The sequence below is a fragment of the Accipiter gentilis genome, chromosome 5 (genome assembly GCF_929443795.1).
Source record: "Accipiter gentilis chromosome 5, bAccGen1.1, whole genome shotgun sequence".
Lineage (NCBI taxonomy): Eukaryota > Metazoa > Chordata > Aves > Accipitriformes > Accipitridae > Astur > Astur gentilis.
Window position 1 is genome coordinate 31,189,270 of NC_064884.1, and position 27,683 is coordinate 31,216,952.

The 27,683-nt window shown below is 42.4% G+C and overlaps 1 protein-coding gene across 1 annotated transcript in view; it reads right to left on the reverse strand.

Annotated features, from left to right (window-relative positions):
* Nucleotides 1-5,526: 5,526 nt before the first annotated feature.
* The window catches only part of SCAF8 (SR-related CTD associated factor 8), a 168,838-nt gene continuing 146,681 nt past the window's right edge, over nt 5,527-27,683 (reverse strand). The window contains exon 21 of the mRNA XM_049801207.1: nt 5,527-5,634. The gene's annotated coding sequence lies outside the window, so the exon portion shown is untranslated. The remainder of the gene's footprint in view (nt 5,635-27,683) is intronic.

The following is a 27,683-nucleotide window of genomic DNA, read 5'->3' on the forward strand; positions in this document are numbered from 1 at the left end:
ACCTGTTCAATTCCAGCAATAATAATTTTTTTTTTTAAATGCCAACAACAGGTCAGACAGAACAGTAATTAAAATTTCAGGTCATGCAGATGTATGCAATATTGGGACTGGACTAAATACTAAGTTTGCTTGTAACAGCAAATACGAAGAGGCAACATTTTCTTAAATGTTGTCCTTCAGAGAGAAAAAAATCCCCCACAAATTTCTTTTTAATGTTGTCTGCAATGCTTTTATAAGACATCAAAGGCTGTGCAAAGCACAAGCACGTGAACAAGATACATTGACTCTGTTTTGAAGTGAGTATACTCAATATCCACTACCCATTCTTTTCTTTTCTGGATCTTCTATTTCCAAGATTGTTTTACTATCCTATTTAACATTATCCTGCATTACACAGTCAATGATTTTGAAACATGCCATTCTCCAATATGAAAGTGTAACGTGGTTATTAAGAGATTAGCTCCATATGCAAATTCAGCTGAAGAATGTAGGGAATATTTGATGGACATAATTTTAAGAAGGAAAAAAAAAAAAGAGACCTCTCTGACCTATCAGGATAGGAGACAATATACCAGTAGATTGCGCTGTAAAGTTTCACAGGATACTGGAAAGAGGGAGCAGAAATTAGAGCTCATCCTCAGCAGTCGAGCTCATCTCTGAGCAGACAAAAAGCAGCAGCCGTCAGACCCTGGAGCAGGGATGTCTGTAGCCTGTTGACGACAGCGGTAAGGCTCAGGTGGGAGAACAGTGATCTACCCCAACTGACAGCGAGCTCAGCTGAAGTGCCTCTTGGAGAAATATAAACACAAATGTTCCTTCTGCTTCTGTGCTCACACAGAGAGCACCACCATTTCTGCTCAAGGCCTGGCCATACAGACCAGGAAAAACCTGGGGTGATGCTTTCTGCGTACCAGCTGCGTTACCTACACACGCCACCTCCCTGCCACCTCGGTTACAGTGAAAGGGGGTGAGCTCTCCAGCACGACAGACGAGCTACAACTCGCTGGCCCCAGGGCAAGAGTGGGCACACAGGCAGCTATCCCATTGCACACCCCACCAGCTCCATGGGGGAAAGGTGCCACTTTGCTCCTTTCATCCCAGCATCCTGCCAGCAGTGCCAGCTTATACAAGTGTCAAATTGGATATATGTAACAGGGAGAGCTGCCCTGTGGCTGGAGGGGTAGCATCATTAAATTTTGTCAGGCATGCCTAACTTTTTGGTGTCGTCTTTAGTAAGGCTGATGATCCCTGCTGCCAGTGCAGTTGAGCTCTGGGGCAGTGGAGGACAAGACTGTGACAGAGAACACTAAGGCATCAGGGAAATTAAAGTACAACTAGAAAATAAGGGTAGGCAGTAACAACAGCTAGCCAGCTTTGACGATAGGAACATTATCTCAACTTGAAGTCTGTAGGACCTTACATATTCTTCCTAGGTTACACCGCAAAAAAATGCATAGACCAGATTGGTTTTTTAGGAAATCAGTAACTCAGTTTTACTGAGTTTATCCACTGTTGCCTGTCAATAAAAAAAAATTTTTCCTGAATATAGAGGTTAAACAGCAGGCCACAGGGCTTCCCTCAGTAGACCCATTTTTTTCCTGCTTCCTCAGCCTTTCTTTGCACTTTTCCTCTTGTACACTACAGCTGAACATCAGTCACAGTGGCTTGCCCAAATAGCCACAAAGCTCCTTTCTACCACGTCCCTACCTCGTTTCACATTAAGTTTGAAAGTACACTGTTGGTACCAACACTATGTGTTATTGAAAGAGTTTTTAAGATTGCTCTGTTCCACGGTTTACCTGAATGCACTGGTGTGTATTCTTCTCCTCACATTTGATTAGCTTCCTGATCATTCTATCACAAATTTGGGCTTTTTTTCCCCTCAGGGTCTACAAACTTTTGTTTGGCATTTTCTCATCCAATCAACCACATGACTAAGACTTTCACTTGTAAAGGAGATAAAGAACCAAGCCTTGTTTTTAATTACTTTAACCTAGGAACAATTTGTTGCAAGAGTCTACAGGTGGAGTAATGATCCTATCTTAATCGAATATCTGAGTTCACATTCTTACTGCATATGCCAGCAATGCTGGACCACAATTAAACAGCTATTCAAGTAAGCACACAGTGACCTCCTTATCTCAATTATACATCAGCTTTGCTTCAAAAGAGGCCCCTCTGAAAAATCAGGTGTCTGTCTTCCTCAGGCTATACCACCATTGAAGATCCCACGTGAACACATACGAATAGGTACTTCACACTTACCACCTCCAGCACGCCTGTATCTCACACTAGCCAGCTTGTCTTCTTAACTCAGGTGTTCTACACCTCGCGCGTGCACAACAAATCGCTCTCCAGAGCAACTTGAGAGTCAGTGTGTAGTATGGGCGTCCATGCTCATGTCTTCTGAGGGGTGCCCAAAGGCAGAGTGACACTTCGAAGCCCACATGCAACGCGCAGCAAGCAGGTTCTTTGGTCGCAAGAACCAGGAGCCCTCAGACCTGGGGAACCAGAGCCCACTGCCCTACAAAGGGAACGATCCACGTGCCTCCATCCAGCGGGAACCCCAGCCAGCCAGGAAGGGCTCAGTCCTGCAGAGCCCAAGGAATCGCGCCTTGCCAGGTACCTTCCTAGTGCCCAGCATGTGCTGCCCCTTCCCAAGCACACTCTAAGCTGGTAAATCAGCGCAGGGCCTGAAGGGCATCAATGCCTTCCGCGTGAGATTAAGTTTTAAACCACCTCTATCTCCAGAACATACTTTCCTGGAATACTTAACGAAGTCCAAGCTGTTATTAGCACTAACAGAGTCTGCACAACTCTGCCTGTATAGGCCGGCTGCTGTAACAAAATTCAGCTGCAACATAAACGCAGGAACACTCAAACTTGTTACTGAGATTCACCAAGCGATTTCAGGTTGTAAAAGTGAACAGATGGCACTTGTGAGCTTTATTCAATATCTTGGACTTTTTAATTAGATTCCTGTTCAAGTGAGTCTGCTGGTCTACAGCAGGAGACCCCAGGTTTCAAGGTAACCTTAGGAGTCCCATTACTCTGTCTGATAGAAACCACTACGTCAGGGAACTGCTGCAGGCCCAGCTCCTGCTGCTTCCACCCCAGGAACTGGTCAGCAGGTAATTGAAAGAGCAGAATTAAAGGGATAGTCCAAAAATGCAGCTACGCCTAAGCCAAAATGCAAATTAATGCTTTAATGCACCTCACTGCTTTATAATTTTAGCATACTCTTGGTATGTTTATCATTAGGAATCTGTATGCCGTAATTTTCTCTTCCATGTCTTCACATGGTTCTCAAATTCATCTTCTGCCACTGACAAACTCGCTCAGGGTTTTCACTGCTTTTTGGAAAGCTGCAGGTGATCACAATCAAAATGAAACAAAACATACCGACTACTAAAAAGCTGAAGAACTTGCAAGGCAATAAATTGTGCATCTACCCCACAGCACTGAAACATGGCAAAAACCACCAGAAGGCTCTGATGGTTGTGGGTCCCAATGCCCCAACAGACGTTACTCTCATTAAGTTTTAGAATCAGGTCCAATACTTCCTTTTACCAATACAGATCAAACAAATGCAGAAAACCCAAGCCCCCAACAGATCAACTAACATGACAAATTAAGACGTTTTATGAGCGCTGCAATGCATAAAATCTCAGTGACACTTAACCTGAGGCAATAGAGCATGGCACAACATGCTGGAACAGTAAGTCTAGTTGTATCCATCACAATGGCACAGCATCACAGCTGTCCTTCTATCAAAATCAGTTAAGCTGACTATTTGGGGGTTGTTTGTATTACTTCACCTTTCTGAGGAGGGAAAGCTCCAAAATTCAGAAGAGCTTCTAGACTGTTGTAATTGTGTTCAACATAACGCTGATCACTCCTGCAAATCCATTTTCATTTTATAATATATCCTGAATGTATAAAGTAGCATTAAAAATAACCTGCCTGTTTTAGAAAAGTGGGCCAAATACTCTGCTAACCAAACAACAGCAAATGTCTGCAGAGCTTATGCATATTTACTTCTGTGGCATTGACACCCTAAGTTCCTTTCAAGTGGCAGAACTCTATTATAAAGTCATTACAAAATGTAGCAATGCTCCATTATATACTGATTTTAAAAAAGATGAGCAAGTTGAAGGAAACTGAAAATACATATTTTTTTTTAACCGTTTGAATATCATATAACTATCCACTCTAAGATTCATCTGTCTGGTGTGCGTCAGTCAGAAAAAACCCTGCAACTTGGAGAGTTCCCTTGTTTATTCAGCACAATTTTGCCCCAAAGTATTTTGTCAGGCAAGAAAAGCAACCCTGTCCTAGCACAGGATGAGAGCGAATCCCTCTGAAACTGCAGCCCTGGCCAGTGGATGTGTTTAAGATCGCATCAGTCAAACTCCTGGGGAATGAGGATGAACTGGATGAGTTGAGGTCCAACCCTGCTCCCTAGGACTTTGTGATGTGCAGAACTGCCCATAGGCCTAAACTTCCTAAAAGGTGGCTTTGTCAGGGTTGCGCACAGTGGATTCCTGCTACAAAGCCCAAATATGTCTGGATTTTATGTTAACTAATAGCACACATGGTGTAGCAGGCAGCAGAGTACTGACAACAATGTGGGATTTCTTCAATTAGTAACAGCAAACAATGCTGAAGCAATTAAAAAATAATGAGAAGTTGAATAAACACTCTCATCACCCTTTTATAAAACATCATGATTAAGTCTTTTAAAATCTCCAAACCAACCCCTTTACTTCACATGAAAAAACTACAGGGGGTGGAAGAAACCTGCTCTCCCATATGCTCAGTGGTACCAGGTCTTTCAAACCCTCAACCAAAGTGTCTGTCTCTCTCTTATGCCATGCCTAAGTTTTGTAACTACAGCAGAAAGACATCTGGTGATCGCCAGAATTAAACTTTAACACCGCTCTGTCCTTTGGGGACAGTGAGACATCAGGAGTAGGGCATCTCTTTGCTAGTAATTTTCTGTCTAATTCTGGAGCAATGCAGTCTACACCAGAAACTGCTCATCCATTCCCTCTCCTTTGATAGACAGACATCTACCACATCATAACACTCTTAATAGCTGGGCAGGAAAAAGCCTAAACCCCTCCCTCTCCCTCCTTAAGTTAAGTATAGAAAACTGCATCTATGCTATTTACAGATTTGGATGCTTGTCTGGACTGAAGTTTTGTAAATACAACTATTTTGAAGTCAGAGGCATTAAGAGTTGGATGAATGCCTCCAGAGAAACAATTCAGATAGGCTACGTTTCCCCCAGTCCTGGTGTTCACTATTGGTTGACTCTAAAACCTCAAAGGAACCCAGCCAATACAATACGTTAAGAACCAGGGACTAAAGCGAATTTTAAGCTGGTTGTTCCTGGACCTTGGCCTATAACTGTTTCATAAACCAATTTCTACATTCAGAAATAAACAAACCAACAAAATAAAAGCAAACAAACCTTGCATAATTTATTTGCTCTTCACATGCCTTGTTTCCTTCTGCATCCCAGGGTGAAAGCACGGAGGGTGGGTAGCATATATTCTCAGCACTGCCCTTGCCACTTCACAGGCTGAAGACTTTTTTGCTGGAAGTCTCTATTTTTGTAGGACTGGCAATCTGAAAAAAAAAAAACAACAAAAAAACAACTGTTTTGTTAACACATGTATCCCTAGATACATTAGAAATAAGTTTTGTTCTGAACTAGTGCCAACTAAGTCATTAACCTCTCCCATGCAAAGCCAACAACTCACATGCAGAAAAACCAGCTAGAAACATCTCCACTCGATTCATACCTCACTTAGGCGTTCTGCGCGGACCACTCACGTGCAGCAGCTAAAAACTTCTCTCTATATACAAAGCAAAGTTAGAAACCGGTAATGCAATGCATTACAAACACATGCCTCGAGGAGTTTTTCTTAAGCTGTCCAAGTTTCCACCTAGGAAACACACAACCAGGAAAGGCAGCTTGAAATGGGCCGGCACCACCACAGTCCCTTTTCTACAGCGGTGGCACCAACCGTGAACAGTGCCTGCACCACAACAGGACTGCATTCCATGCAAGAGCACCTTCAGAACCATTCCCATATGTTCTTATTTAAAGCTTCTCACATCCCAGGCCCAGATGGGCTATCAAATCCCAGCCAGGACCTCTGCAAAATAGCCACCCATCAGCTACAAAGATCTCCCACAGAAGTTTCCTTGCACCAGCCGAGCCAGGCTCTGAAAAGCTGGCCACTGCTTTTGAGCAGATCAATACAGAGTAACCAGCTAGCTGCTCTTCTGCCCACACCACCTGCAAACGGTAAGGCAGAAGACATAGCCGCTCTTCTTGTTCAATGCGAATACACAGAAGATGGTGTCTAACTGAGCTCCCAAAAGCTGGCAAGGAGAACTTTGTGCTCTACAAAGTCTGTCGTTTTCATGCTACAAAGTGTCAGACTGTATTACAATATTTTCTGTGATGTTTAAATTGGCACGGCTGATTTTCAACAGCTTCTTCACGGCACACAGCACCTTGTCATAAAAATTTCCTTAGTTCTACAACAGTTAAACTGACGTACCACGGAATTAAAATGAACACAAGAATTTTATTGTACCCATGCTTCAAAAGGCAGATCTTACTGAAAAGCCTGGTGATGGAGTCAGTATACAACAAAACAGGTTCTCAACTAAAATGTTACATGTAAACTAGAAACTAGGGGTTACTCCTCCATCTAAAGCTGTCAAGCATACAAATAGGGCAACATAGTACTCAAAGTTTTCTTTTTATAAGATTACTCAGTGGAATTAGAGTGAAGTCCCAAACTGACTTCACCAAAAACAAAGGCTGCCCCATTAAAATAAAATGCAGACAAAATAGCAAATAACACAAGCTGCAAAACCACCATACAAAAGGGACAAATTAACAATGGGCCAGCGAAGTAAAGAGCAGTATCAGGCTGCAAGTTACAGCCAAGAGGAAACATGAGTAATAAGGCGTAAGTAATATTTTTCTTAGTTGTTACTATAAAACCACTTATAATGTTCTAAATACAAAATAGAGACTTGCTTTGCTGCTAGGGAAGGGTATGTATCTATCTACACAGAACATTTAGAGCACAGATCACCAAACCCCTCCTCATCATTGCTGTAAGAGAGACAGAGCCAAGCCCTGCAGGGCAGGGCAGCGAGTGCCACGATGATGGCATTCAGATAACACTGCCGTGACCCATGTGTCACAGGTGCCTTCTGTCACAAAGTTCACAGCGCTGCTAGCGTGCCTGACGTGTATTTTTTTGTCATACTTACTTTTCCTACACAGTGGCACAGCATGGATTCACTCCTCAAAGAGACACAGCGTTTCCTTTGCCATGGTACCCAGTTCCCAACCACCAGCAACTAAGACTCAAAAAAATTGGACAGTAGCTTGCTCTCACCCGCTGGATTGCACAATCCCTGAACTGAGAAGAGCCCTTTTTCTTCCCATGTTCCAGCTCACTGCAGAGAGCTGCTCATGCATTTTCCCTTTCCTGCTGGAACCACATTTCCAACTCTTCACAGATGGGGCTTCTCTACTGATGCTTTGATAGACATGGAGTGAGACCTAGTATGATGCTAAATACAAGATCTGTGTCAGTACATACGTGTAATTTCAACAATGTAGAGTTAAACTCTGCCCTCATGGGCAAACCTGACTCCCCTGGATTTTTGCTGGCCCATAACTATAGGGGAAATGCAGCTGGCTGTTAGCTAATTACAGCCGTGGTGACCTCATGGTACTAACACTCAGTCATCCCAGATTTGTAAGTGTACAGCTAAAACATTTCAATCTGGACAAGAACAGGCAGAAATGAGAGCACAACATTTATAGCAGGCAGATGGTGTACTACTTTTGATATAAAAGAACCACTTTATGGCAAAGTAATACAAGAACTCCCTACCAGTCAGGTCTTACTTGGAGACTTATTAAGAACGATATCCTGCTCTGTTTGAAGAAAACTTCCTGACCAGGGAAGAGGGCCAGATTTTCTGAAGTGCTTCCAGCACTCCCAGCAAGCTACCTCTCAGAGAGGTCATGATGCTCCCCTGCAAACAGTCCATCAAATGTTGAAGGAAGTTTGCAACAGTGAATACAAACTTCCCAGCAATGCTCTGCCAGCTCTGTGATACCCATTTCCCTGTATCTGCACAGTCCTGTATAATAAGGTTTAACATAAAGAAAATCTATAGGCCTCCAAATAAAGGGTAGGATGTTGCTGCGGACATACAGAGCTTTATGCATTCAAGTATCTTTTTATAGCAGGCTAGGAGGAAACTGGCACCTTACACCAGTGATCTTGCAACACTCCTATCTCCCCTTTCCTAAAAAAAGTCTTTTAATACCAAGGATTCTCATCAATCTTCTACCAAGAGCAAAGCAGTTCTGAAGGAATCAATCTGAAATAATCTTTCATGCATCAAAAAAAGAAAAAAGGGAGAAGGGTAAAGAAGAGAAAGTAGTAATTAAAAGGCAAAGAACTGCTATACTAAAGCAAGTCACATGAACTCATGCATCCCAGATTGAGATTCTAGCCTCCTGTATGCTAGCAATGACAAAATCCCATGCACTAAACTTGGCAAATACAACACCATAGGCTCTGCCATTTGGTTAAGGACAGACAGGCAGGCATAGCTGTGAATATCTTCACAGAACAGATTAGACAGTAAAGTGCTATGGTACCAGAAATTCAGTTTGTCATTAATATTGTACTCACACTTTCATTTTGCTGCTGAATAGGGGGGTACACAAAAATAAACACCAGCAAATGGCTAGCTGGTATGGCAGTGAAATAAAGATACGAATACAAAGATACTATGGGCCCTTCCAGCTCTGTTGTGAGTGAATTACATTATACACTCAATAGCAACATTCACGTCACAGATGTAGTTCCTCAGTCTGGGAAGGGCTGTACAAACTCAGGGCAGGTGCTACCTGCATGAGCAGAGAGCAAACACCAACTGTTTGGGGTGAGGGGGTTTTTTGTTGGGTTGCCAGACATCTTCAGTACAAACTGTAGACCCTGGTTAAAGCCCAGTGTATGACCACCAGGTACTGAGCAATTCAGGAACACAACTCTACAAACACCTCCATTCGTTCCAGCTGTAGTGCCTCTCCTATGTCAAAAGGAATCTATGAGATGCTACCAAACCTCAATGGGTCTGGCAAGAAGGAAAGAGAGAGGTGACACTTGAACAAGGGGCTCCCCTGAAGGGTTATCTGCTTGTAGCCAAACTAACAACAGCACAGTGCCCTTTTAGAGCACTGCAAAGAAGCTCTCCAAGGATAGTTAGGCACGCTATATACATCCAGACCTTGACCTCTCAATCATCAGACCGAAGAGAGATTTTTAACTTCTTCTGTGCCGTCTAAGTTCAAACAACAATGCCTTTGGCAGCTGTTGTAGCTTTCTGCAACAGTCCATCAGTTTGCTGCATGTGATTTTCTTGTACTTCTGCCCCTCCCCTTTCCCATGGAGAAACTTGGGAATAGTCTGCAGATCAGATGTAATACCACGGAAAGCTGCTTCTGCAAACGGGGGGAACCCACAACTTTTTCAGCCCCATCGAACAACTCAAAATGTGCCGACGTCCTGGACACACACAATCAGCATATATTCAGTATGAGCAGCAGCACAACTCTTGGGAGTCGAGGCTGCCCAGTGACACACTGGGCGCCAGCTCTGCTCACAGGCAGTAAACGCTCAGGTCTGCAGGAAGGGACCATTTACCGAGTGCATCCGACGGCCCTGCCCGCAAAGGCAGGCCTGTGCCACAGCGTGCAGCTCTGCCCCAAAGGCAGAAGCTGTCCAGACAAGGAAAGCTGGACTTCACTTCCCTGTGCCTCGGTGTTTGTTTCAGGAAACTTCACATTCCCGAGCAGAGTTTCAGGATCTACCCTAACTGCTCTGTCAGATGTAAAATTGAGCCAAGCGGGTACGTATGTCTGGGATGATCCAAGGCACTTCTTTCCCTACCTTTCTTGCCAGTTTCAGAATAGATTTCTGACAGCACTTGAAAGTAATTTTTTTTTTGTTCATGATTTACATTTCAGAGGCAGCACATGAACAAAAGTGCTGACCTTTTCCATAACCTTTGACTGATCCCATGAGAAAAAGGAACATCTTGTTAACATTACTTACCTATAATTCACTGATTCTACAGAAAACTAACGATCATCTTCTAAAGCCTCTAACTCTCTACTGAGCAGTTTAATTAGAAAGATGATCATTGATTAATCCACTTGAGTTACTCTGGAGAAGGTGTGACTGAACAGAGATCACTCCACTCCAGAGAAATGCACATTAATTAGGTCTGCACTAAACTGCTTTCTTCTTTACTCAACTTCAAAAAAAAAAAAGCAAACATCTACCACACAACAACAACAACCTCAAGCTTTCTGTGTTGAACTTCTGAGTTATTTTTTATTTTACTTTCTTCTTTAGGAAGTCTTACATATTCTTGCCTTGGATTTCATAGCCATCTATTTAATTTTTTTGAATTATTGCGTTTTTACAAAATAAACACAGGCTGGAGATTCAATACGCATTTGCAAAGCCCTGCCAAAGAACTGCAGTCATGAATTAGTTGGCTCAGGCAAGCAATGAGGGACGACACTGATACTTGACAGGAATGTACACAGCATTATGTATATACCACAAGTGAAACCAGGTATACTCCCAGCCAGCAAGTGGTTTCAGTGTCCCAACTAGGAAGACGATCAAAGAGAAAACCTTATTTAAAAGGTTTCCTCACTCTTTCTTAGTCTCTCATCAAAGTTTCTCCAGCCGCAGGCTGGCCTACACCCTAGTCTGATCATGAGTCTTTTACCCCTGAAAAATGGGTAAGCGTTCCCTGATTGTATCTGTGCACAACTCACACAGCCCTTAGTCTGCTAAACTTAGTGTTTCACCTGCCCTTAGGGTCACAATTCTGTCTGCTGATGCTCTGAACAGCAAGGAGGACTGGCTAGCTTTTCTCTTTCTGTGAAAATCCCCTCCTGGTCTCTACACATGAAGGTTATCCCCACGGCATAACCTTCTCCTTGCCCACTGCCCTGTGATCAAGGGGGGGGCCCATCTCCTTCCCACAGGTCTAGGGACAGAATGAATGAATGGCTGATCCCCAGGTGATTTCAAGCAAATAACCCTCCTGCTCCATCTCCCTTGGTCCAGGAAGGTCTCCTGCAAGCTGGCAGATAGAGTTGGCGACTCAGCTCTGGGTACAGAAGAAGCCAAATCCTTCTCCTGGTCACCAGAAAGTGACATTAGGAGGGTGGACATGGGGCAGGCTGGGCAGCCAGGCTTGGCAGGGCAGGGAGGGAAGAGCAGAGCTTTCTCTTCCACATTCTAAATTACATGCTTCATATCATCTCTGGTCCTGTGTATGCTTCTTCCCATACTTGGCATTATTTATTCACGTTCAAAGCACAAGCTACCACGTAGGACACACCACAGCCCCACAAAACTCCTGGTATATGGTTAGAAAAGTTTCTTGCATTGGCGTATGTCAACTTAATACATAATCAATACATGGCATCAGCAGAAGTCAAGCGAGAAAGCTGATCCTGCATCAGCATGCCAGAATCAATCCATTGTGAATCCCTTCTCTGTTGCTATTATGTCTGCTGGTGGAAAGGTTTTTTCTGAAATTGTTTATTTCAAGGTTATTTCATCATCAACAAGTTATAGAGAAAAGAAAACAAGCCTATGTTATTGCAAAGGACTAGGACAGATAACTAAATCTTACTGAGGCTTCTGATGGTCTTACCAACACCCACAGGTCAGTTCAAAGATGCAGACTTAAAAAAAAAAAAAAGAGGGTGACCAATGGGAAAGGGACACAAATACCAGAATTTAGCCTGATCTATGTGAGGTCCATCACAAAACCACAGCTTTCTAGTTCTGAAGGGATTAGATCTGCAGAGAGCACAAGCAAGGCCCCATCACCAGCTTGGGACTCTCAATTTCAAAACATTTTTGCAGTGAAGCAACTTAAGAAAATAAACATCCCTAGCCAGGCAGAGATCAGTCATAAACTTTTTCTGAAATGGAGATGAACTCTCTTATTGTGTATTTAAAGCAAAGCTATAAACCAGGCCATATCTATATAAAGCAACACTGTGGGCTTAAAGCAACAGCAACATCATTCTCTGTCAGAGCTCAGGCTGAATACCCCAGGAAAGACCAACAGCACTACTGTTCAGGACGAAAAAAAAAAGAAAAGAAAAGCTATTCTACAGTTCTGGGTTTTTTTCCAAATTAAGAGCATAAAGCTGATGATAACATTTCCACTCACACAAGTTTTAATTAGTCGCATTTTTGTTGGTGGGAGCATGCTTTGAGACGGGCAGTCTTAGTGCTAAGGAACAATCCTTACAGAATATCCTAATAGCCTGAACAGGCTGCAAATGCTAAATGGTGTATTGTGACTGCTGCAGGTTGCTAGGACATCCATGGTAACATTCACCTTTGGCTGTGAAATGTGAATGCAAATCTGAAGGGCGACTAAACATCATTCTTGATCATGGTTAGCACAACAGATTAGCAGAAAGATTGTAAAAACAACCTAGTCATTTATACTCAGCAAGCAATTACCTATTTGTTGCAATTCTGAGCTATTTCTTAGCCCACTAACTTGGCCAACACTAGAGGCTACCAATTGCTTCCCTCTCCCTTTCCACCACACCTGCCCAATTATAAACTCTCCCATCTAGAAAATCTCCTGGTGCCTTTCAGGGATCACAACCAAGAAAGCCAAGATCTAAAGCACTTCCCACTAGGAGGAGTATTTTGTGCCTTCTGAGCAAGCTGAGTATTTTTAAAGGGCTTAAGATAGGGAGAAGCAAGAGTTATCAGTGCCTTCATAAATGTGAAAGAACAAGAGGAACATGGGAAGAGGGAACCCAAAGTACATGAAGCTTTTAGACTCTGATTGGAGAAGTGCTGACATATCAGTAAAATCCTAAAACCTGGCAGTACCTAGACCCTCCCTGCAATCTGGGAGAAAGAAAGGTCAAAGACAGAAAATTATTTTTCAAACCTTATTCCCAAACTTTGGGCATCATGCCTCTCATCCTAGGCACTCCTGAGCATGGTATATGGACCAAAGTATAAGTGCTACTCCCAGCTTCACCAGAAATTAACTGCATGAATGATGACTAGTAAAACAGTAGTGATTTGAACTGCTTTTCAATTATTGTCTCAAGTATGCCTTGGCATAAAGCTTTATTGAATTTGGAAGACTATTAAACACCCAGATACCTTTTCCTCCAACAAAGCAGAGGCAGCAGAAACCATGGAGCTACCCAGCCGGGTGCTTGGTACCACCCATCATATTCCTCACCCCAGGCCCAGAGGCTGGTGGGGTTGAAGTATGTTCTGTAAAGTGGGTGTATTCAAAGATTTTATCAGCAAGCCCCCAGCCTGCTCTTGCAAGCATGTGCAGATAACAATTTTCACCAACTCTGGTCAGTTGGCAAATCTGGGTTAATTTCCATGGGGCTGCAAAAAAAGCACCCCAACCCCCCCCTCTACTCCCTGAAGGTATAACAACTCTTTGAAGGAACAGCTGGCTAAATAAAGTTGACAAACCTCTCTAATTTTCTGTCATGCATTCTTTTAAAAACAGTTGGAGTTCTTCTGTTGAAAACAAACCTTTCTAAGAGGTTCCTGCCTGAAGCAGAAAAAACCCTGTGGAAATTTGTATGACTGAAGGCTGGCAAGAACTAACCACAGGTGAAAATATGATGTTAGAGTACAGGAGGCATGCTTAAAGGTACTCCTACCACTGTTATCTACCATATTTTATATACAATATTGTATATGCAGTTGGAAATGTAAAGGAATATTAAATCAGCTTTAAAACACTAATGGCCCACCCTTTCTGTTGCTTCGATATTTTAAACAGGGGAGGTTGGATTACCACAGTTTTAGCAATATGAAATATGAAACCTCCAGATTTCTGTGCTGAAAATCCCTCTCCTAGGATCCAAGGCCAGGAAGGGACTACCTGGTTCAGCCAGTCCTGCCACAAGCAGTCAGGCACTGCAGACATCTGGTCTGAAGGGTTTGTGGATCATATAATCCGTCTATCCGCATCACAACTCACGAAACACTTCACGAGACCTGACATGAAACTGCAGCCTGCGGGAAGGGACCAAAGCCAGAGACACAAAGTGTACAAGAGATCAAGAGAGACTAGAGAACTCGTAAGGGTCCTGCTGCGACACAGGATTTTCTATACTAAAGGACACAGCTCTATCACCAATCCCCATCATGCATGGAGAACAGAAGGAAAAAAAAAAAATAAAATCAACCCACTAACACCTAAAAAGGAATTTTGAAATAAATTATGTACAGATTATATCACAAATCACAGCAGGTCCTTCACCTACCAACTACATCCCCCTGGGTTCCTAAATCAGTGCACCCTACATCACCCCTGGGGCTAAAGGGGTAGGTGGGTAGAAGAGTCACAGCCAGAAGACGACATTGAGCAAAACCTCCTCTGGATATGACCCTCTCCACTGTGCACTGGAAGACTAAGCTCCTAATTTAAGCACCTCAGTAGATTGATTGCCTGGGGGGTAAAACAAATCTGAGCCACAGAATATCTTTCCTACCTCTTTTTGAGCAACGACAAAAAAAAAGAAAAAAAAACAAAGAGGAAGAAATTTTTTTTCCAATGGAAATGTAGTTTAAGAGGCCGGTACCCTGGTAAAAACTTAACATTATAATGAATTCCAGGATTCATTCGAGTACTCCGTTCTTAAAAAACACAATAATGAAAGGCTTACATACGAAATTTAGTAGTAATAACTTTGGGGTCAAATCCATAGTGATTTCTTTGGCAAAGCTTTCACTGACGACACTTAAATGTGATTTCAGTGGGTGTTCTGCCTGAGAAAGGACTTTGGGATTGGCCCACACTCTGTATATTTAAGTCACCCCAGTCCCAGTATTATACAGCGCCAACCAGTCACAAAACCTAGCATTATTTAAACCATTTGCATGCCAGAATCTCCAATTGCAGGGTGCAAAAGCCAGCAGGAAGCATTGATCATTCCCTTAGTAGCAAACAAAAATGCAATCTTTTTTACTTGGCTTTCTTATGATATCATTTACCTTCCATAATAGCAATTGCTTTTTTTAAAACGTGGATTTGCACAGTATTCAATTTGCCAGTTTCCCCATATAGATGTAAATTTACTGAAATAGCTGTTCACAAAATCCAAAGCCCAAGGGTGGAGTCCTAAAAATAAGTATATGTAGTTTAAGATCTTTTATATCCATACACGATAAGAAATCTGGTTCTTTTCTAGTGAGCCATAAAAGGGGAAGAATGGGAAAACCACAAGCAAGCAAACAGGAAATAAAAGCCCGCATCTTTTGCCCTACCCCCTCAAACTTGCATAGATACTTCGTTGCAACCACTTGGCTAGATGTTTCAAATGTTGGTTTTTCAAAGTTTTTAGCCATATAAACTACCCTTTTGTTTCTGTTGGCTTCAGATGTTCCTAGGCTCATGAATTCTTCCTTACGTCTTATTATTCAAAAAAATACAGCCAACATTGCCTTTATGGAGCATGAAAAACCTGAGTATCATTTTCCCAGTTAACTCTTCTGGATCTGCATGAAAGTGAAATCAGCAACAGCAATTTCAGGCCAGGTTTTCTAATCATTGCACCTAATCACTACCATTTTAAAGTATTTCATTTCCCAAGTAGTACCATAGAAAAATCTCTACAATCACAATGCAAAGTCAAGTCACAAGAGTAGTGGAACACACGGTCTAAAAATTCAGAATGGTCTACATACCCCAAAAACAAGAAGCAGCAGTAGATGAGACTTACTGCTCTGTTGAATGCCACAATCCCAGAAATACTTCAGACAGAAAGCATTTCTTTTTTTTAATTTGAAAGACTTAACTAAGTCAGACCTGATACGGATCTCCCACCTTCCAAATTCAAGTATTTCAGCGAACGTAGCCTTCACTGGCACTTCTATGCTGTACTTTCACACTATCACAAAAGGGAATTTTACAATCATCACCTTCTTAATCTTTCCAGTATTTTTTCAGTCTTTTGTCCAGCTTCTCTAATGTGAGATAGCAGTGACTAACCAAGCTATTTGTCTCCACTTCTGTATTTTCCACTTATTTAACCTCACACTCAGATGATGAATTTGTGACGTAGCTATTTCCACAGCAGGTAGATGACTTCACAGCCAACAGCTGTCAGTCACTGTCTAAACAAGTCCAAGAAAAGGCCGATTCAAACACCAGCCACCATAGCAGGAATAAAGACAACGCAAAGCAGCGAAGTCTCCCTCCTCCCTTAAATACCACGGGTGCACAATTTGCAGGTCTTTCCCTTTGCTCCCCAAGACCTTTCTTCCTGTTGTGTTCTTCAGGACCAGAAGAGCCACTCAGGAGGAACTCCAGATGACTCCAAACAGAAACATATTTTCCCTTGCAAGCATCTAAGTTTCTCCACCCGAGCTGAGGAATGAACTCCGCAACACGGCAGTGAAAATTCGCACGCTACTAGTTTTCTGAAGCAGCACTGCCCATCCCAACAATTCCTGGATGAAAAAACAGTATTCAAACTACACAACTATAAGCTTACGAGTCGACTCTTTAGTCAGAGAAATGTGATTTCTTCCAACTTTAAGGAATGTGACAATAACAGCAAATCTGACCCTGCTTGATAAGTGACAGGCAATTCTCCATATAAGGTGAAAAATGTGCTAGTGCAGCTCAGGCAACACTGCTAATTCCTTGCCTGTTCTCAATATTCAAGATCATAAATGAACGTATAAATCAATTTTGTAAGTAAACCTTTTGCATGCTTACAGCTATAAACCATCTAGACCGTGCTCAGGACACAAGGAATTTTGAAGTTAACCATTTAATCCCTTTTAAACACAGTGTGCATTTATGCTTGGTATGTATATTGCAGTAGCACATAAATTAATGTAAATCTGAGAGGTCTCAGCCCCTCTCAATTCTTAAATTCCCTTTCTACTTTACCGTTCCCTGGTCATCCCACGCATTCCAGCCCTTGACTAACAAACTTGCTGCTGGCAGCGAGCACATCTGGTGCACCAGGAGAGCAGCCAGGAGGAGGACAAGGAAGGGGCTGAGGGCTGGGTGAAGCCTGTCAGCCCGACACAACCCCCAGTCACTCCTGCACATCCCCTGGGCTGATCCATGGTGGAAGCACCAGGGCATTGGCACGGGACTGCTGCTACTGCTGTTCAGCATTTTTATCTTAGCTCTGATTGTCCAATAATCTCTATGCAATAGCAACAGAAAAATAAGCAGCATTCACCTAGCTGTGCATTACAAGAAGATGGCAGGCATCACTCACTGAGACTGATAGAATGACTTCTATTGATTTTAACGAGCTCTACATCAACTGTAACAGCAGAGAAAAAACTACTATTATATGATCCCTTCCCCACAAAGCAAGTTATAGCATCTGCATAAGATGTATCAGACCTGGTAATGAAATCCACTTTGTTTTGAAGTTAGACCCAAGCCCCAGTCCCCCCCAATTCACTGTTTTTTTCACACAGTGGTGTCAACACCATTATGAGTTACCTTAATAGTCTGACAAATTGCCCAGTGAACCAGGTGGCACACCCATGGACTACTACTCTTTTTTTTCTTTTCCCAAGGAATGAAGTATCAATGGCCAGTAGGGCATAAAAGAGAGGAGATGCAGAAAGAGTCCCCAGGGGTCTTTTGGAAACCACTCAAAACTGATGGGATTATCAGGGGACAGAATACTTCCTAAAATCTCATTGGCAATGGGGAGAAAAAACCCAAAAGGATTCATATAATCATTTAAAAAACAAACAAACAACACAGAACAAAATCCTGAAGTCCATGAACTACTCTGCAGAAGCTGTACTCCAGAAGTCAGTGACTTCTATGAGAGGCACAGAGGAGAAGTTTACACAGACACCGCACATATACGTATAAAATGTGGGTGGAGGCAGCAGGAAAAAAGTTTGACATTTTCTTGAACCTTTATGAGAAGATATGGAAAATTTTGATTTGATTCCTTTAGCCACAGAAATTTCTTGACATCAAAGAAAGATCAGATGATGGCTTCAGATTGCCAGCCTTCCTAGTTTGTCTACATTCAGCCAGCTTGTAATACTCCCAAGGCAAGAAAATGTAACACGCTGCGCTGAGAAGACATCGCAGACTTGCTAGCATAAACGTAGGCTTCTATTGCATCAAATACTTAACAGCCAAAGAGTGGACAGGGCCAGGAAAGGAGCACCAGAACACAATTAATTGTCTGAAACAACAGGGATGAAAATTGCGATCGGCACACGAGTTATACTACTCTTCCACAGCTTTGCTTATTGCAGGTCCCGTGAAGTGCAGGTTACTGGTCTGCAGACAGAGCACAACGTGCTGCAATGTCACAGCTATTAAGAAACTCAACAATCAGGGATGACTGGCTACAGTGACTTATTCTGAAATGTTTCTCTCCTTCTATTAAACAACAACAAACACCTCGTCAAAACTCTTCCCACTTTTCCTTTAAAGCATTTTTTGTCTTATCTGAAGGACCAGCTTCATGCACCAGGCAGGTCTTTAGTCTCTGCCCATGACAGTGTCCCGACACACACAAACTAGAACTGAGGGAGTTGAAAATGAGGAAAATAATCATCGTGCATTTACCAGCTAATTATCCTGCATTTGGCTAATCATGGTAGTATTAAGTCATTTATGTTTGCTGACAGTGCCATGACCAGCTTATATTTAACTCTCTGCATCTCAGCTTGCACGTATGTAAAATGACAGCACTTTCTGGTCTGCAGAGCTTGAACAAACTGCCACAATCTGTGACCCATCGAGTACCACTACTGCTGCTAGGCTACTTCACCACTTACTTTCAGAAACATCTTGAAAATTCTGCATCCTAGTATTGAGCTTTTATTCCTAGGATGATTTCAATCAATTCTAACTATTAAAATACACCATCTAGTATACCTTGATTGGCAAGCTACTTCTGAACAGATTACTTTGTTACTTGACAAGTTTAGACTAAATTCTGAGATTTAACTTGCAGAATTCCACTTGAGGAAGCACTAATGAAAATCCCCAAAACAAAACAAAAAACCCAGCCTCATTGACATGATCATGCCACATACACCTCGCAAACTATCTTTATTGCCATTTATGAAGCATTAAGAGCATGTTTCAGAATTCAGAAATTTGCCTCCTCTAAGGTTTTGCATTTCAGAAAAAGGTAAAAATAGTATAATATAAACCTGTTAAAAACCTGAAAAAATAATGAGGACGCTTGTACCAGACCCCATTCCAACCATTTGCAAAGTGGGCTTTAATACAAAAGAAAGCCACTATCTTCGTGGTTTCAAAGAATCATAACACTGCATGCAGCCCTAACAACAAATATAAAAAAATACATCCACAATCAAGAAAGGAAAGGATGCATCAGGAAAGCTTGATGGAAAAGATTAACAGCTTCGTGAGATTAATATGTTTAATAGGTGTCTGGGAAACTGAAAGCAAAGAAGTTATCTACTCCAATTACAATACTTACTTGCCTGCAAAAGTAAAAATAAACCAATCAACAACCACAAGAACAACAAAACACTCGAAGTGAAACGTGTTTCCTTTTGCAAAGAAAGTATAAAACCAAATGAGACTGCTAAACTGGATAACAAGCTGATATTCGTCTGTCACACAAGCTTTAAACCAGAGAGGTTAGTGTACATGGACATAATCCTAGGCACAAGTCTGCTACCATCTAAATCACTGGAAATAGTCACATACTTAACACTGGGTATATACTGGGCTCACTAGAAGAACCAATAGTTTCATTCAGCTAAAGCCACTATTATAATCAAAAATATAAAAGGATGCATCAGAAAAAGCAGTGTTACCATGTGGACAGGCAGAGAGTGTCAACATTCACTTGCTGAAGGATGATGGACTAAAAGGCTTTATCACAGCAAAAACTCCAGGGAATTGGTGCCCTGCCTTCAGAGCAGTGGCCTCAAGTCAAAGACATCACTTCCTATACCAAATCAGCTAGGACACAAAATCTTCACCCACTAAAAAACCTCTCCAGAGGTTTCTGGGTGTTGGAGATTCTGTTTTGTTGACTTTTTTTTTTTGCATAGCATTTATTATTTCACTATGTAAAGTAGCATGGCCCATGAATTACTACAAGGCAGCAAAGCATCGCAATGATATGCATCTGGATTTTAGGGCTCAAATTATGCTGTTTGCTGTGTTCTATAAAAGAAGAAAAAAATCAGGAGAATTAAGCTTTATTTAATTCTTACAGAATGACTCTTTAAGCATGTTTACAGTCATTCACATCTAAGGCTCGTTCTCATTTCCTGGAACCTTATCTATCTAAATTCCATACAGAAGTTTTCAGTTGTATATGAAGATGCATATAGATTAACCACACTCCAATTCACTTACAAGAAATAAAACAGTAAATTTAATAGAGCTGTCAAGTTATATCTGAACTAAAGAAAAAAATCTGACCTTTTTGTACAAATTTACTCTTAAAGGACCTATTATATTATATAGCCTTATTTCAGATGGTAATTCTGATGTGACTTAATACAAACATGCTTCCAGTTGACTTGCTTTTTATGCAGGGAATGCAAAAGGGAATGTCTATTATCCATGTGATAGCAAAGAACTCACATGGCTAAACCACAAACTTGGAGCTTTTCAGGGTTTAGCACTTAAAGCTTCAGAGATTATGGTTCCTACTCCAACACCAGTACAGAAAGCATGGCAGGAACCAGGATAAGATACAGCAGAAAGAACTTTTGCTGTACCTTTACTGACACAGCTCCCCCATAAACTTCCCATGGACTTCTGAGGATACCATTTAATCATTCCTATCTTTTATGTATACCTATAAGTATTTTATATATACCTGTAAGTATTATAAGTGTGTGGATATCAATAATACGTACAATAATAAGTATAATAAAATATATACTTACAATAAAATGCCAATAATTAATGGAAAAAATTTTACTCGAAACAATGTTTAATAAATTATCAGTAATACTTTGTACCATAATACTAAGTGCAATATGGTAAAGGATTTATTACAAATTCAGCTTCTACTAACAACCAACCTCAACTACAGCAATTCTACAAAGAAATCCATAGAGATGAATAGAAAAAGCCGTCAGCAAAACGTAAAAGTTCCTCACAAAAAGATCTCTGGCTGAGGAAGATAACCGCACAGTAAGAACCTCCTATCTTAAGAGGATATAGAGAATACAAGTGAACAAAAAGTTAATGTCAAGCTCCTATCCCAAGATCCAAAAACCAGTTAGCTCCACATAGCTGTTTGAAGTATTTACCAAACATATTTTATTTGGGAGACTGTCTTCCCTACAACACAGAAGTCCGAGAAACACAAAATACTGCAAGAAATAAAAACAATGTCAGCATGTGGATCGGAGGAAATAAAGAACTGTTCCAAACCAAATTGTTTTAGAAGAAACAAAATGTTTAAATGGCCTCATTGGTCGAGCACAGCTCAGAAACTGGAAAAATCTTATTATGATCTTGTAATGGGGAAAAAGAAGTAGTAAAAGATAAGTATTTTAATAACCCAGACGCTTTTTGTGATGATTCAGCCCTATTTGCTACTCTTCATAGCTGGCAGGCTGAATGTCTTAATTCCTACATGAGTTTTATACAAGTAAGAAGTAGCCACTGATTAAGAATTGTCTCAGTCTCAATTCAGTGAATGGCAATTAATATCTCCTCTCCTGTGCAACTGGGATTCAACATTCATAAAGTGCAAAAGGACAAAAGCAACTGACTAAAGGTAAATTTGAAAGCAGAGATAAAAGCCACCCTTTACACTTGTTCTTAGCCCTCAATACACACTGCCATATACAATACAAGGTTTAGTGAATAATCTACCAGTATTGGCCTTGGATGACACCCTCTCCACACAGATAACTGCACATGGAGATCTTGCAGGACATGTTCTCTAAGGAAAACATCGGCTCAGAGATTTGACAGCGACAATTCATCACAGATATTTTCACCCCAAGCATTATACCAACAAAACCCAAAATGTTTTATGGTGCTAAACCCCCTGTGTATCATTCCAGGAAACATTTCATCATAACATCGCAGACAGCCAAATACTGCAGCCAGTCCTCACCCTACCAGTGAAGGGCTGCCTCCCAGCAACGTGTATTGTGATGTCCTGCATAGCCTAAATTTAAACATCTCCAGGGACAGGGCTCCCATCCTTTCCCCAGAGAAATGCTCTACTACTCATGAGAGATCTGACTGTGAAGATGCTTTTCCTCTTCTTCAGATTAAACTTGCTACTAAGCTTACTACTTCCAATTTTTACCATTCGGAATCCCTTGCAGCGTCTTAAGTAATAGCCCCTTCTGCACATGGGTTATAGCTTTCAGGTATGCCGATTAGTCTGTTAGCCCCCTCCCCATGACCATTAAGCTAAGCTATCCCACGTTCACATCTTGGTTTACTCCACTTGAATCAGCCTTCAGTACACGATCATCTGTTACTCTCTTACAAACTCTCTCCAAAATACACACAACGTCCTAAACACCATAAACTTTTTAGACTGCTGTGAACTGCCTGATAGTTGATATATATATTCCTTCCTACTGCTGCGGTGCCCAGACCTGGAGGCAATAATCCAGATGTAACCCTACAACAACTGCAACAGACCAGCAGTGTTATCCCCCCTCCCGATTTCTATAAGTCAATTTCTAGTGGGCACTCTATGTTTCCATAAAACACTAGTTTGCCATACAAGAATATTGCATGTCTCTATAACCACTACCGCCACTCCCTGTGCCTGGTCCCAACTCCTCCTTCCCCCAGTCATTCTCAACTTCAGCAGTACACCTCAAATTCAGCTCCGTCTCTTCAACATTTAGATCATCCTGAAGGATTTGCAGAGCATCTTGAACTGTTTACAAGTACCAATCTTTTTCCTCATCCCTCTCCAGAGCAATCTTGCACTACTTTTGAAGAATGCACTGGAGACGGTCAGACGCATCCCTCCTTTGCCAATGCGGAGGGCAACCAGCACCGAGTGCTGGGGTCACGCACAAAGGCTCTCGCGAAGCCTTGTCTGAAACGCTTACTGATGCCACAAAATTAATAAAATCTTTTCCATTACCAGTGGTAACAGGCGAAATCCAAAGCAGCAAAAAGGATCTGTGGCTTTATAATATGCTACTCAAAATATCTGCTGATGGTCATAAGACAGAAAGAATAAGCCAAAAAAACTGTATGATGTAGTCAGTTGGCAACTGGGGAAAATCACACACAAAATGAAATGCGTTCAGCACTGTAAAAGCAGGGCTGTGGGAAATTGTTGGTTCTCCATATAAGGATTCAATATTTTTTCAATTTGCCAGCATAGCATAAAGCACATAAAATCTTAAAATAAAATTCTAAATGTTAACCATGAAGAACACTTTTTACAATATTTCTTAAGAATGTTAATTCTGTACACCCATGAGTCCTGATTTTACAATTTGCAGCCAGCCTATATGAAAAAAAGAATTTTTAAATTCTCCATATAAAAAGTCAACCACCTTTTTAATTGAGAGTTAGAAAAGTGTAATTGAAAATTACTAACCTCAACGCACTCATTAGTGACAAATCCTAACCCCAGTTAAACACAGCCCTAATAGGATTAAAGAGGATGATGTATGCAGCCCTGGTATGTAAGAAAAGCCAACGAAAAATCTGGATCCATCCACAGAGCAGGGATCAGACAGAAAGCTCTGGGAGCAGCGGTAGCTCGCTGCCCACGCACCCTTCCCGGTACCTCCCTTGGTTGTTGGAGCTACAGATGCTGGAACTACAGATGCTACTCACAGGCACCCTCAGGACCTAATAGTTGATATATATCAGGAGCTGGGAGCGCACCCCGAGGCCACCTGGAGATACCACTACTGGGCCCAGGAGCTGCAAGGTCACCCCAGCTCCCACGAGAAGGAAGCGGGCAACGGCACACCATGCACCTCACAACAAGGTGTTTCACAGAGCACAGCCACCCTTTTCACGTTTTTAATGGTCCTTTGCCACTTTCCCCACCGCACAAAGCTCCTCAGCAAGTGGACAGTTTGGTCCACCACAGCTACAAAAATTGCACATACAGGTAAGCAGGACCCAGGCTGAGTTTCATGGTCTCGAGGTCCTTCCGCGAGCATCAAAATCATTGAGCATGAGATTTCCTATTGATCACATGCCACTGGCTGCACATCTAAGGAGGCTCAAGAGGGTAAATAATTTTTTCCCAAGTCAATTGTAAATTGGCTTCCTAAATTGTCTCCAGATCCTTTCCAGACAGCAGAATGGAAATAATTAGAGGTGGTTGGAAAATGGAATTTTTGTCCTGCGGGGAAAGTCTGATAGTCCTGTACTTATTTTTATCCTGACACAGGCCAAACTGTAAAAGCCTTAAAATATTTAGTAGAGCAAAATACTGCAAGGTATTCTGATATATACTGAAACAGCATCCTGAACACACTTTGGCCTATTTTGCTGCTAGAGAAGGCGGCGAACAGAAAGCACTTGAGCTCAATTCCCCTGACGCCAGCTGGGGGTGAGGGGTATGAGACCCAACAGGTACTGCCACACAAGCGTACCCGGGCTGGGAGACAGGGAAGCCACGGGAGGAAGGAGCTGGCCAGGGAAGCTCTCCATACTTGAGGGTGACCTGCAGCACCAGGGAAGGGCGACCAGCCATGATGCCCAAGGGATAGACAAGGGGCCTGGGCTGGCGGCCACCCCAGCAGCACTGAAGGGCACAAGACATTACACGATTTCCAGATTTGGCAGCACACCTCCCCCGCGACACAGTCCTGGACTGCTCCCCAGCTCCATCATGCGAAGTCACATCCAAAGCCTGGGAAGAAACCAGGCCATCACTGCAACTCCCAGTGGAGAAATCTGCTTTCCTGGATGGGGAAAGTCCAGGGGAAGGTGGTGTTGCCTGGGCAAGGCTGACAGGGCCAGGCAGCAAGGAGCACGAGCCACCACCTCCAGCCCTGCAGCACCTTCCCACCCCAACACAACTGGTGCAAGGATGACCCATTCCTCACATGGGCGCACCACCAGCCCACGTAAATATCTGTTTCCTCCCCAAGATCCTTTCTGCCCCCTAAGACCATGTAGCAGTCACTAGCACTGTTGACACAAGCTCTCCCCACAATTCCTCCTCCTCTCGCTCCAAGTGGGGGGACAGAAAGACAGTGGGAACTATTCTTAACCACCACTCCCTTGTTAATCCTCTGAAGACAAATTTAAACAACATGGTTTGGAGGTTTGGGTGAAGAGGTTCCCCCCATTTTAAAACAAACCTTTGTTTCAGTCAGCAGTGGTTCATCCTAACTTTTCCCGCTGCTTACTGCGCAGACAACACTTGCCTGCCACTTGCATACATACCAACTTCTCCATGGAGAGTAGTCCTAGAGGCGAGAGCTAAGACACCATGGGGAAATTTGCGGAGAAGCGAGCTGTAGAAGTTGTACACAAACCATGAACAAGAATAAAAGGGGGAATCACCCTCAATGCCTCTTATGGAGAGGAAGAATGCATGTTCCCTCCTGTTCTGCATGTACAGCACTATGCCTTCTCTGCCTAACCAGAGATACACTGCTGAACCGAGGACCTAGGTAAGTCTAAGTAAAACTCTTTCTTCCTGACACCATGGAGAAGGCCGCTTCCTGCAAGTCATCCAAGTAGGATGCCTCATGTGAAATCCTTCAGTGCCATCGCTCTTAGCAGTCTTCTCCGCAGCTGTTTAGCTGACAGAGCCATGGGAATCCTGAGCAAATGTGAATTGCTCACCTGCATCATCTGATTCTTGGCTTCAACACAACGCCCTTGACTAGTACGCATGATGAGGATGACACCTCTCTCTGTAACTTGCTTTAAGCCACCATTCCCTCAATGGAACTTTCTACTGTACAGCTACGGAGGTCTCCTTGGCACCTCTTCCTCTTCAGGTCATCTGGCAACCATTCCCAGAGGAACCTGCAGCATGCTGTCCAAGCACAGCTGAAGCAGACAGGGCCTGAAGCACAAAATGGCTAGACACGAACAACAGAAAAATGCTTATACCATTGTATCTTTCTCCAAAAGCTCTCTCCAAGACAGACCAAGGTAGCAGAGGAAACAAAGGAGCCCTCAGTTGCATATGGGGAAGGGAGTGATTGCATTGGTTCAAAAGCTTCACATCTCCTAACCTTCCCACATGGAAACACTGCTTCCAGGAAGCTTTATACTGAAGACCGCTGAGTCTACAGGTACAGGGCTCAAAAAAGAAAGCTTGACAAAGGTGAAATACAGTCCAGAAAGGATCTCTTGGTGTATTGGACTTAGATGGCCACCAAATCAGACACTAATTGCCTCTTCCTCTTTTAATATTTCTACACAGTGAGGCAAGCTTTGCAAGGTAAAAAAAAAAAATCAATTAAACTCAAAGGCAGTCAAAAGAGAGGCAAGGGCAAGATCCTAAACGATGCTAGTTTCCTTTCATCAAAGATGCAGATTCACAGGATATGTCTATAGGTTATGATGCCAACAGGTTCAAACTTGTTCTGAAGAGACATAAGGAATCCCTGCCCACACTCAGAGATAACCAAAAGCCTTCTGAACACTTAGCGTGGCTCTGGGCCAAACTAATAAACTCTGCTGAGCCGCAGGGACATCACCTTTAGCTCTGTGCCATTACCTTGGGTTTGGCACATGCTGGCAGTGTTCACAATGCTTCACGCTGGCTCAAAGCACGGGCAGAGCTTGTTCTCGGCTGCCTTTACCACAATATGTAGAGGGAGCTGCCGTCATGCTCACAGCTTTGTCTTCAAGCCTTGACTTCAATCTTGGGGCCATTCATACCCATTACCTGCATTATCAACCTAACAAAAAACATTTCAGGCCAGTTTTTTACTCAAGTGTCAATGTTTTGACACAGGAACAAAGTTTTTTCACCTGAAGGCAATGAAAGGTGTTGAAATGACAGTCTAACTAAACCAATACACTTGACTTTAGCTTTGAATTACACTGTTTTACAACAGCTTTTCTATTGAAAATTAGGAATTTACACATTTGCGCAATATTTCTTAAACAAAACAGCATTTTTATTCAAGTGTTTCTTTGGAAATACTTCCTTAACCCTCCAAACAGCATGTCTGTTTAGTGCATTGGGTGGGGGAGCAGAAGAGTGGATGATGAGACTTACACCGCATTTACAGTGGGTAGAGCTGCCAGGCTTCTATCCAGCTTTAAGACTTACAGCCTTTGAAAGCCCTCGTGTCTGGTCTTTGACTCAAAAAATGACATCTCTACAGACAGACAGAGGGGTATGGGACTGTAAAACCAAAGCATATTTTCTTAACACTGCTCCAGAAATATCCTCTGCTAAACGTGTAACAGACGCATGTTCCTCATTAAAAAAAGCGTTGCTATACATTATGTCTTGGCTGCAGACAGATTCTGGCAAAGCCTGATACACTGTGGACATATAATTCATGTGTATAGTATGTGAACTCTGTACCCTGCTTCTCAACCTGCTGAGGTCCTGTTGTGGATCTTGAGCCATGGAAATA